We start from the raw sequence: 10,069 nt of genomic DNA, 5'->3' as shown, positions 1-10,069 counted from the left end.
ATGCATTTGGAGGTTTTCCAAACTTTTTCCTGTGGTTGATTTCAAGTTTCATACCATTGTGATCTGAAAGTGTGCATGGTATGATCTCAATTCTTTTATACTTTTTGAAGGCTGTTTTGTGACCCAGTATGTGATCTATCTTGGAGAATGTTCTATGTGCACTCAAGAAAAATGTGTACTCTGCTGCTTTAGGATGAAAAGTTCTGGATATATCTGTCAAGTCCATCTGGTCCAGTGTATCATTCAGGGCCATTGCTTTTTTACTGATTTTCTGTTTAGATGATATATCCATTGCAGTAAGTAGAGTATTAAAGTCCCCTGCAGTTACCACATTCTTACCAATAAGATTGCTTATGTTTGTGATCAATTGTTTTATATATTTGGGTGCTTTCAAATCTGGTGCATAAACATTTATAATTGTTAGCTCTTCTTGATGGATAGACCCCACAATTATGATATAATGTTCTTCTTAATCTCTTGTTACAGCCTTTAGTTTAAAATCTAGTTTTTCTGATTATAAGTATGGCTACTCCAGCTTTCTTTTGACTTTCAGCATCATAGATAGTTCTCCATCCCCTCACTTTAAATCTGAAGGTGTCCTCAGGCCTAAAATGGGCCTCTTATAGACAGCAAATAGATGGGTCTTGTTTTTTTATCCATTCTGATGCCTGATGTCTTTTGGTTGGAGCATTTAGTCCATTTACATTCAGTATTATTATAGAAAGATATGGGTTTAGAGTCATTGTGATGTCTGTAGGTTTCATGCTTGTAGTGATGTCTCTGATACTTTGTGGTCCTTGCAACATTTCACTCACAGAATCCCCCTCTGGATCTCTTGTAGGGCTGGTTTAGTGGTGATGAATTCCTTCAGTTTTTGTTTGGGAAAACCTTTATCTCTCCTTTTCTGAATGACAGATTTTCTGGATAAAGGATTCTTGGCTGCATATTTTTTCTGTTCATCACATTGAAGATTTTCAGCCATTCCTTTCTGCCTGCCAAGTTTCAGTAGATAGGTCTGTGACCAGTCTTATGGGTCTACCTTTGTAAGTTAGAGCCTGTTTATCCCTAGCTGCTTTCAGAATTTTCTCTTTATCCTTGTATTTTGCGAGTTTCACTATGATATGTCATGCAGAAGATCAATTCAAGTTACATCTAAAGGGAGTTCTCTGTGCCTCCTGGATTTCAATGTCTGTTTCTTCCCACAGAGTGGGGAAGTTCCCAGCTACGATTTGTTCAACTACACCTTTGGCCCCTTTCTCTCTCCCTTCTTCTTCTGCAACTCCTATGATATGGATATTATTCCATTTCATTGAATAGTTCTCTAATTCTCCCCTTGTGGTCCAGAATTTTTTTATCTCTCTTTTTCTCAGCTTCATCTTTTTTCATAATTTTATCTTGTATTTCACTTATTCTCCCCTCTGCCCCTTCAATCCTGCTGTCAATGCCTCTAGTTTATTTTGCACCTCATTTACAGCATTTTTTAATTCATCATGACTATTTTTTAGTTCCTTGATCTCTGTAGCAATAGATTATCTGCTGTCTTCTATGCTTTTTTCAAGTCCAATCATTATTATGACTATTATCCTAGATTTTTGTTTAGTTATGTTGTTTATATCTGTTTTGATCAATTCTCTAGCTGTCCTTTCTTCTTGGAATTTGGTTTGAGGAGAATTCTTCTGTTTCATCATTTTGACTAGTTTTCTGTCCCTTTTGTGTTTTAAAAACTCGTTATGTGCCCTGCACCTGTGAGCACTACTATATTAAAGAGGGTCATACACTGTGGGTCTGGCCCTTCAGGAGGTGTTTTTTTGAATGCGTTGCTTGATTTCTGTTGTTGTGACTTTCAGTACTTTATCTCCCTACTCAGTGTGATGTTTTGGACCCTCCACCAGGTGTGCTTTGATTTGTTCCTTGAAGTATCCCTGGAAAGAAACACAAACAAACAAACAAAAACAAAAACAAACAAATACACAGAAAATCCCAAAACAGAAAACCAGAAACACTAGCTACAAGTAAACAACAGGGTGGAGGTGGTGCTGATGGAAGAGATCTTATCCCATACAAAGAGAGAAATGACAGGGGGAAGGGAAAAAAGAAAAGAAAATTGACCAGACAGAGAAACCATATGGCTTAATCCAGACAGAAAGGAAAATAAGGAGATGTAGAACAGGTATAAAGAGAATAGATTAAAAATGTCTGCTTAAACAAACCAACAACCAGAATAACCAGACTAGAGGAGGAGAGAGATAAGAAGGAGAAAAGGAAGGGGAAAAAATCAATATAATAAAAATTGTCCAAGAATTAAATCAGGCAATGCAAAACTGCAGGGTGTGGGTGGCAGCGCTGGTCTGGAGGAGGGGCCATCTGGTTCATCAGGGTATATCCCACTGAAGTAGATTTGCAGTTAGCAGGTGCTGAGGAGCGTGGTTTGGTGTAGGCGGGTCCTGCCTCCCCTGTGGGCCCACTGTTTCTTCCCTGAAGACCCACCTTGTTGGTGATGCAGAGAAAAATGGTGACACCCCAGTCTCTCCTCCACAGACCAGGTGTCCCAAACTACTCTGTTCAGGACATTCTCACTGTGCTGGGGCGTGAACTAGGTGATTTGTCCTCTCCGCCAGCTCCCGTGCCTCCCTGGCACTTGGTTGTAATTTAAACTCTGATGTCTTAAAGAGTTCTGCTCTGTGCACCCTGATGGGGGAAGAGCTCCCCTGCTGCCTCACAGTGCCATGTGTGCTATTTGTCATGCTCTGCTGACTTTGATACCTCCCTGGCACTCCGATGGGACTTAAACCCTGATGTCTTAAAGGTTCCCACTCCATCTGCCCTGGTTTTGGGGAAGTGGCAGTCCATACTGCTGGAAATGTGGTCTTTGGCTGGTGGATGCAGGTAGGCTTTGTCCTTCCCACAGCACCCCAGGGAGGGGATTTCTTGCTTTTACTGTACTTTGAGGACTGTGCCCCTGATGTAGCCACTGAATGGGGGGCTGGATCCCCTCCTCCCCAGGTGCTTGATCTAGGCAGCAAGCCCCATCCAGAGCAAGCCCCACTGTTAGAGATTGGATCTTTCTCCATCCCGGTCTAAGGTTTTTCTCTTGTCTAGGGACAGTCCTATGCTTCCCCAGCTGCTCTTTCTCTTCCCTTTGTCTCTCTGCAGAAGGGGATCCCTTCCCTCCATGCCTACATGGCCCATTTTATCTCTCCCAGTTCGTAATCACCCACCGATGGCCCCCCAGGTTGTCCCAATGGGTCCCTGGAGGCATCTCTGTCACTTTGCCACCCTGACTCTTACAGTTCAAAGTTCCTTTGGCCTCAACACTGCTGTGTTTGAGGGATGAGGGAACTTCGGATCCCCCTACTTCTCCACCATGTTGGATCCCCCTCTGATTTGCATTTCTTTCCTGTGTTTTTTAGATAAACTGGGCAAATATGCATACAGATAGATTAATTCTTTTTTTTAAGTTTATTTATTTTGAGAGAGAGAGTGTATGTGAGCACATGAGCAAGGGAGAGGCAGAGAGAGAGGCAGAGAGAGTTAATCCCAAACAGACTCCGCACTGGCAATGCAGAGCCTGACATGGGGGCTCAAACTCATAAAGTGTGAGATCATGACCTGAGCCCAAACCAAGAGTCAGAAATTTAACCGACTAAGCTACCCAGGCACCCCATAGACAGATTAACTCTTATTTCACCTTTATTCTTATACAAAACTTAGTGTGCTACATAAAACTCAGAGTATACTAAATCTTGTGTAAGAATAAACCAATGTGTCTTGCTGTTTTTCCCCACTCAGTATTTCCTGTAAGTCACTCCATCTTAGTGCATAGAAATTTTCTGTGTTCTTTTTCATGACTCTGTAGCATAGATCTATTATTGCACCACTGTTTATTCAACATATCCCTTTTTAATATTCCTTATTAATTAGAATTAAGTAGAATTTTATTACAAATGGGACCTTATGCCTATGTTGTTAGTCTTTGTGGAGTTATATTTACTGCTGATGTATAAGAAGTCCTGTTTCTCTATAACCTCACCAATGAAGTGTTTTTCAAACTCTTGATTTCTGCCTGTTAGTTAACTAATGATATCTCTGTGTAATTTTGAGTCTCTGATATTATGAGTGATGTTAATCCTTTAAGGACTATTTGACTTTTTTGTTCATTTTCTATGAACAGATTTTTAATGTCTTTCAACTCCAAGTACTTGAAATTATTTTTTATTTTTGTAAAACTATAGATACACAGAAAAGTTGTAAGTATAGTGCAGAGAGTTTCCATGCACCCTTCACTTAGCTTCCCACATATTAGCATTTTAAATTACCATGTGCATTGACTGAAACTAAGAATTTAACCTTGGTATAATACTATTCACTGAATTATAGACTTTATCTGGAGTTTGCCAGTGTTCCCACTAATAGTGTTATATTCTGTTTGAAGATCCAATCCAGGATATGACATTGCATTTAGTTGTCATGTCTTCTTAATCTCTTCTGATCTGTAACTGTTTTTGAATTTTTCCTTCTTTTTCATGACCTTGACACTTTTGAAGAGTACTGGTTTGGTGTTTTGTAGGAAGTCTCTTGTGGGTTTTTCTGATATTTTCTCATGATTAGAGTGGATTATAAATTTTTGGAAAAAATATTGCAGAGCTGAAATGCCTTCTCATTGCATCATATCTGAGATATGTGATATCAATATGCCTTATAACTGATGATGTTAACCCTGATCACTTGGCTAAGGCAGTTTTTGCCAGGTCTGCTTACAATAAAATTACTCCCCTCCCCTGTCATATATTAAAAGTGAGTAACTGAGTTCAGTCCACACCCAAGGGAAGGAGAATTATGTTCCACCTTTTAGAGGAAAAGTATACAAGAGTTAGTGGATATATGTTAAAACCACCACAGGACTTAAAAAATATTTGTATAGGAGTGCTTGGGTGGCTCAGTTGGTTCAGCATTGACTCTTGATTTTGGGTCAGGTCATGGTGTCACAGTTCTTAGGATCAAGCCCCATGTCAGGCTCCATGCTGACAACACAGAGCCTGCTTGGGATTCTCTCTTCCTTTCTCTCTCCCTTCCCCTATTTGCATACATGTGCACTCTCTCTCTAATAAATAAATAAACTTTAAAAAAAAGAAAACAATTTATAGAAATATTTTTGCTGATATGAAAATATTGTTTATCCTTAAAGTTCTGCCCACTAATTTTAGCACTTGCCTGCAGCAATTGTCACATGGTATTCCAACCGTAATTTTCTATTTCCCTCATTGCATCTACATTTATTATTTGGAATTCTTCTATAAGGAAGATTTGTCTCTTAAACCCCATTTAGCTATTTATTCAATCATTTCTTTATATTACAATCATTTCTTTATATTAGTGTGGACTCATAGATACTTATTTTAATATTTGGCTTTAATCCATCATTATTGTTATTTATGTATTGCTCAAATTGTTTCAGGCTGTTGGGAGTTCTTTCAGATGGTCTCCTGTGTGTGTGTGTGTGTGTGTGTGTGTGTGTGTTTACTACCTTGCTTTCTAACACTACAAAATACTTCAGGCTTGTCTTATATTTTCCCTATCATGTTCTATAGACACATACAAATTTTAAAAGCTTTTTTACTTTGAACTGTTTTTATGCTTACAAAAGATTTGCAAACATAATAGAAAGTTCCTACAAAGCCTGCACCCAGCTTTTCCTAATGTTCACATCTTATAGAACCATAATACAATATCAAAGCAAAATAGATATTTCTTCCACCTTTTCTTATCTATCATGAATGTGACACTTTTAAAAAGTACTAGTCAGGTACTATCCTCAATATGGTTTTATCTGATATATTCTGTTCTTAAACTGTGTATCTTGGGAAAAAATACTGCAGGGGTGATCAGACACATTTTTTAACCTCTCTCAACTTCAGACTCCTTGTCTGCAAAATGTAATGATACAAGGACTTTCCTCATAGATCTGATGTGATAATTAAAGAGACAATAAAATAAACTGCCCAGCATAAGACTTGATGCATATAAAGTTTTTGATGTTAGGTATATAATCATCATCATCATCATCATCATCATCATCATACTTAAGTTGGTAATTTTTTAATTAAAAATTTTTTCCCTCAGCTGCTGTTTTTAGCTTTTGAAAAAGCAAGTGAGAATCCATAAAGTGAAACACACACACTTTAGAAAAAGAAGCTTTTTTAATACCCCAATAATGATGACATTGTAGAATGAAAATATATTCAATCACTTTCTAAGTTTGTTGTTAGAAAAATCAATCTTTTGTTGCAGATTAAAAATAAGTTAGGAGCCCGTTCCCCATGGCTTTTGTATTTTTTAATTCTGCATAATTTGTGTTGTAAACTTGATACCTTATAATATACTTTCACTAAATTTTAATCTTTGTTTTAATATTAATATCCTAATTTGTTTAGGGATTTCTTTTAATTTTAGGGTGAACATCTTTTTTAAAATTTTCAGTATAGTTAACATACAGTGTTATATTAGTTTCGGGTATACAACATAGTGGTTCAGCAATTCTATACATGAGTCAGTGCTCACTGTGATATGTGTACTCTTCATCCTCTCTACCTATTTCACCCACCCCCCCAACTCTCCTCTGATGAACACCAGTCTGTTCTCTATATTTATCTTTTCGTTTGTCTTTTTTTTTTCTTTGTTCTTTATTTTGTTTCTTCAATTCAAGTGAAACATATGGCATTTGTCTTCCTCTGACTTATTTCACCCAGCATTACGCCCTCTAGTTCCATTCATATTGTTGTAAATGGTAAGATTTCATTTTTTGATCACTGATAATATTCCGTTGTATATGTACCACCTCTTCTCTATCCATTAATCTATCAGTGGACACTTGAGCTGCTTCCATACTTTGGTTGTCATAAATAATGCTACAGAAAACATAGGGGTCCATATATCTTTTTGAATTAGTGTTTTTGTATTCTTTGGGTAAATGTCTGGCGGTGGAATTACTGGATCATATGATAATTCTATTTTCAGTTCTTTGAAGAACTTCCATACTGTTTTCCACAGTGACTACATCAGTTTGCATTTCCACCCACGGTTCCTTTTTCTCCATATCCTCACCAACACCTGTTGTTTCCTGTGTTTTTGATTTTAGCCTTTCTGACAGGTGTGAAGTGATATCTCATTAGGGTTTTGATTTCCATTTACCTGATGAGTGATGTTGAGCATGTTTTCATGTGTTTGTGGCCATCTGGATGTCCTCTTTGGAGAAATGTGTGTTCACATGTTCTGCCCGTTTTTAATTGGATTATATTTATTTGTTTGTTTTTTTATGTTGACTTGTGTAATTTTATATTATGCTGGTAATTGTTAATATCACTACTGTCCTCATTTCACCTTCATTATTTCAACAAATCTTTATTGAACATTTTACCATACTCAAGTCTCATTCCCTGTTCTCCTCAAATCCATCCAACATATATCTACTAGAGTGATCCATAAAAAACCAAGCATTTATTTGATCAAATTATTTCATTCCTTAAAATATTTCTAGGGGTGCCTGGGTGGCTCTGTTGGTTAAGCGTCCGACTTCGGCTCAGGTCATGATCTCATGGTTCGTGAGTTGGAGTCCCGCACTGGGCTCTGTGCTGACAGCTTTGAGCCTGGAGCCTGCTTTGGATTCTCTGTGTCCTTCTCTCTCTGCCCCTCCCCCATTCTCTCTCTCTTTCTCTCTCTCAAAAATAAACATTAAAAAAATTTAAAAAATATTTCTACTATATTAAGTAACTAACCATTACCTAGAGGGTGAAGTTTAAATTTCTTAATGTGACATCAAAATCATTCATCATCTGGGTCCCGCATACTTCTTCAGGTTTATCTCCAACTCGTGCTTTGAATAATTGCTTGTGGGTCCTCACAATAAAGATGCTCTTTCTTCTTTTTGAACTCATGTAGTTCTCTCTGCCTGGCTATTTTCTCACAATGTTTCACATCCTCCCAGTAAACTTCCATTCATTCTCAAGACTCAACTCTTATTTAATCTCTTCCCAAAACTCTTCTTTCCCTTTAGAGGTTGTTTTAAATACCTGTTCCATAGGTCCATAGTACCCATTTACTCATTTATAGAGTCAATAGATATTTATTAAACACTATGTTCTAGGTTGGGTGTTAACCAGAAGCCTTATACAGGAGCAACTGTATAAGAAATGGGATTGCAGGTGACCAGCAAGAAAACTATGGCAAGAATTATGACCAAGCATATACATTCTGGTTTTTCCTGCATTTAGATTGCTGGCAGAGGTAGACAAACAAAAGCCTATTTGAGTAAGTTGAAGTTTTTAAAAGCAAACCCATATTAGCAGTTTCTGAACTCTGGTACTCACTCCTAACATTTATTTGAGAAGAGTCAGAAACTTAAGCAGTAAGCTTCCTTTTGAAACATTTATCCCCCCCCCCCCTAGGATTAAAGGAATGGAAGTTCCAAATTTAGGGTGCACAGTATTAACTGTACCCTTTCCCACAAAAATGAATATTTTTGGAACTCAAAGGTCATATTCAGAAGGAATAAGATTGAAGTTAGATTGGGTGGGAGGGAGGGGCGGGTGGGTGATGGGTATTGAGGAGGGCACCTTTTGGGATGAGCACTGGGTGTTGTATGGAAACCAATTTGTCAATAAACTTCATATATAAAAAAAAAAGATTGAAGTTAGATTGTGAAATTGTTATATATTAATTCAATGCTCAACTTTTCTTATGGTTTTTATAAGTTAAAGTAAATTATTTATCTGCTAACGTTTCTATTTTTCTTATGTAAGCACTAATATTCTCGTATTTCCCAATAATATCTCATTGTTTTCAAGGGACCAAGTTCACTTAGATGGGAGCCAGTGTTTTTGAGAATGATGACAAGAGCTTGAAGTCTCTATGGATACCTGTGGTACCTTCAAGTTCATTTGTAATTTAATAAATTATTAGAGAAATGGAGTTTAACATGTAGAGTTGAGTAGGGATGAGAAATTGACAATTATTGCTGCTTTTTATTAAACTCCTATATGCCACTGACTATGCTGGGTGCTTTACATACATGATCTAATTTGACTCTTACAGTAGTTCTTCAGATTAACTATTAATATATCCCTGTTCAGAAGAGTTGTCCTTGCCTATAGTCAGCTAGTTAACCATGCGTGTGGGGTTTAAGTCCATGTGTTCAGGATTTGAAATTCTTTGCTTTTTCCCTACAGGAATCTATTGTTCAAAAAGTGGTGGGATGAAGGCAAAAATGTGGTTGGAATAAGATGATAGAACATAGAGTCCCTCACTCAGTCAAGTATCAGAGTGATTAGAAGTAGCTTTTTCAAAATAGAGATTCCCAGGATCTACTAAGATCGAGTGAATCCTCAATGGTTTTTTAAAGGCTCCAGGGTGACTTAGATACATCCTATGGAATAGGGTTAAGCAATTCCTGAAATGAAGTATTAACAAAATATTTCAATTATATTGTATAGAAAGACAAGGACACTTGTCCTTGGAGAGGGTGAAAATATAGCCATAGGAGGGGAATTACATGTGAATTCCACAGAAAGAAGAAATGAAATTTAAGGCTGGGAAAATAGGTAATAATTTATTAATCTTGGTATCATAATATTATTTCTCCGAAGTTAACTTTAAATGACTTTTGGCTACTTCAAAACATGCACCTCAGAGGGTTATAATTTACTACCAGTGAAGCTATTCAATAGAATGGGCTATTGAAGGTAATTTCTAAATAGGAGTTTCAGAAATTGAGTGATGGCAACTTTGTGTAGTTTCTTAAAGAGGCTAGGGTTTACTTGTAGAGATCTGACACAGGTTTCAAAAGAGCTTTTTCTTTTCTTTCTTTCTTTTTAAGATTTTAATGCTTATTTATTTTGATAAATTTTAACAAATAATATATATCTTATGTATCTCTTTCTCAAAAAGCTTATTAAAATAATAAGCTCCCCCCCATTGTATTTTAATTGGGGAAGTAATCTCATAAAAAGGAAATGTAAAATATCTTATAACAATGTGAGGACCTCTGGTTCCATGCTATAATTTCCCAGCTGAAAGT

This window comes from Lynx rufus, unplaced genomic scaffold, assembly GCF_022079265.1.
Source record: "Lynx rufus isolate CCGP_SWC_20201006 ecotype Redwood Valley unplaced genomic scaffold, mLynRuf1.p SCAF_5, whole genome shotgun sequence".
Taxonomy (NCBI): domain Eukaryota; kingdom Metazoa; phylum Chordata; class Mammalia; order Carnivora; family Felidae; genus Lynx; species Lynx rufus.
This window is presented reverse-complemented; position numbering follows the sequence as displayed.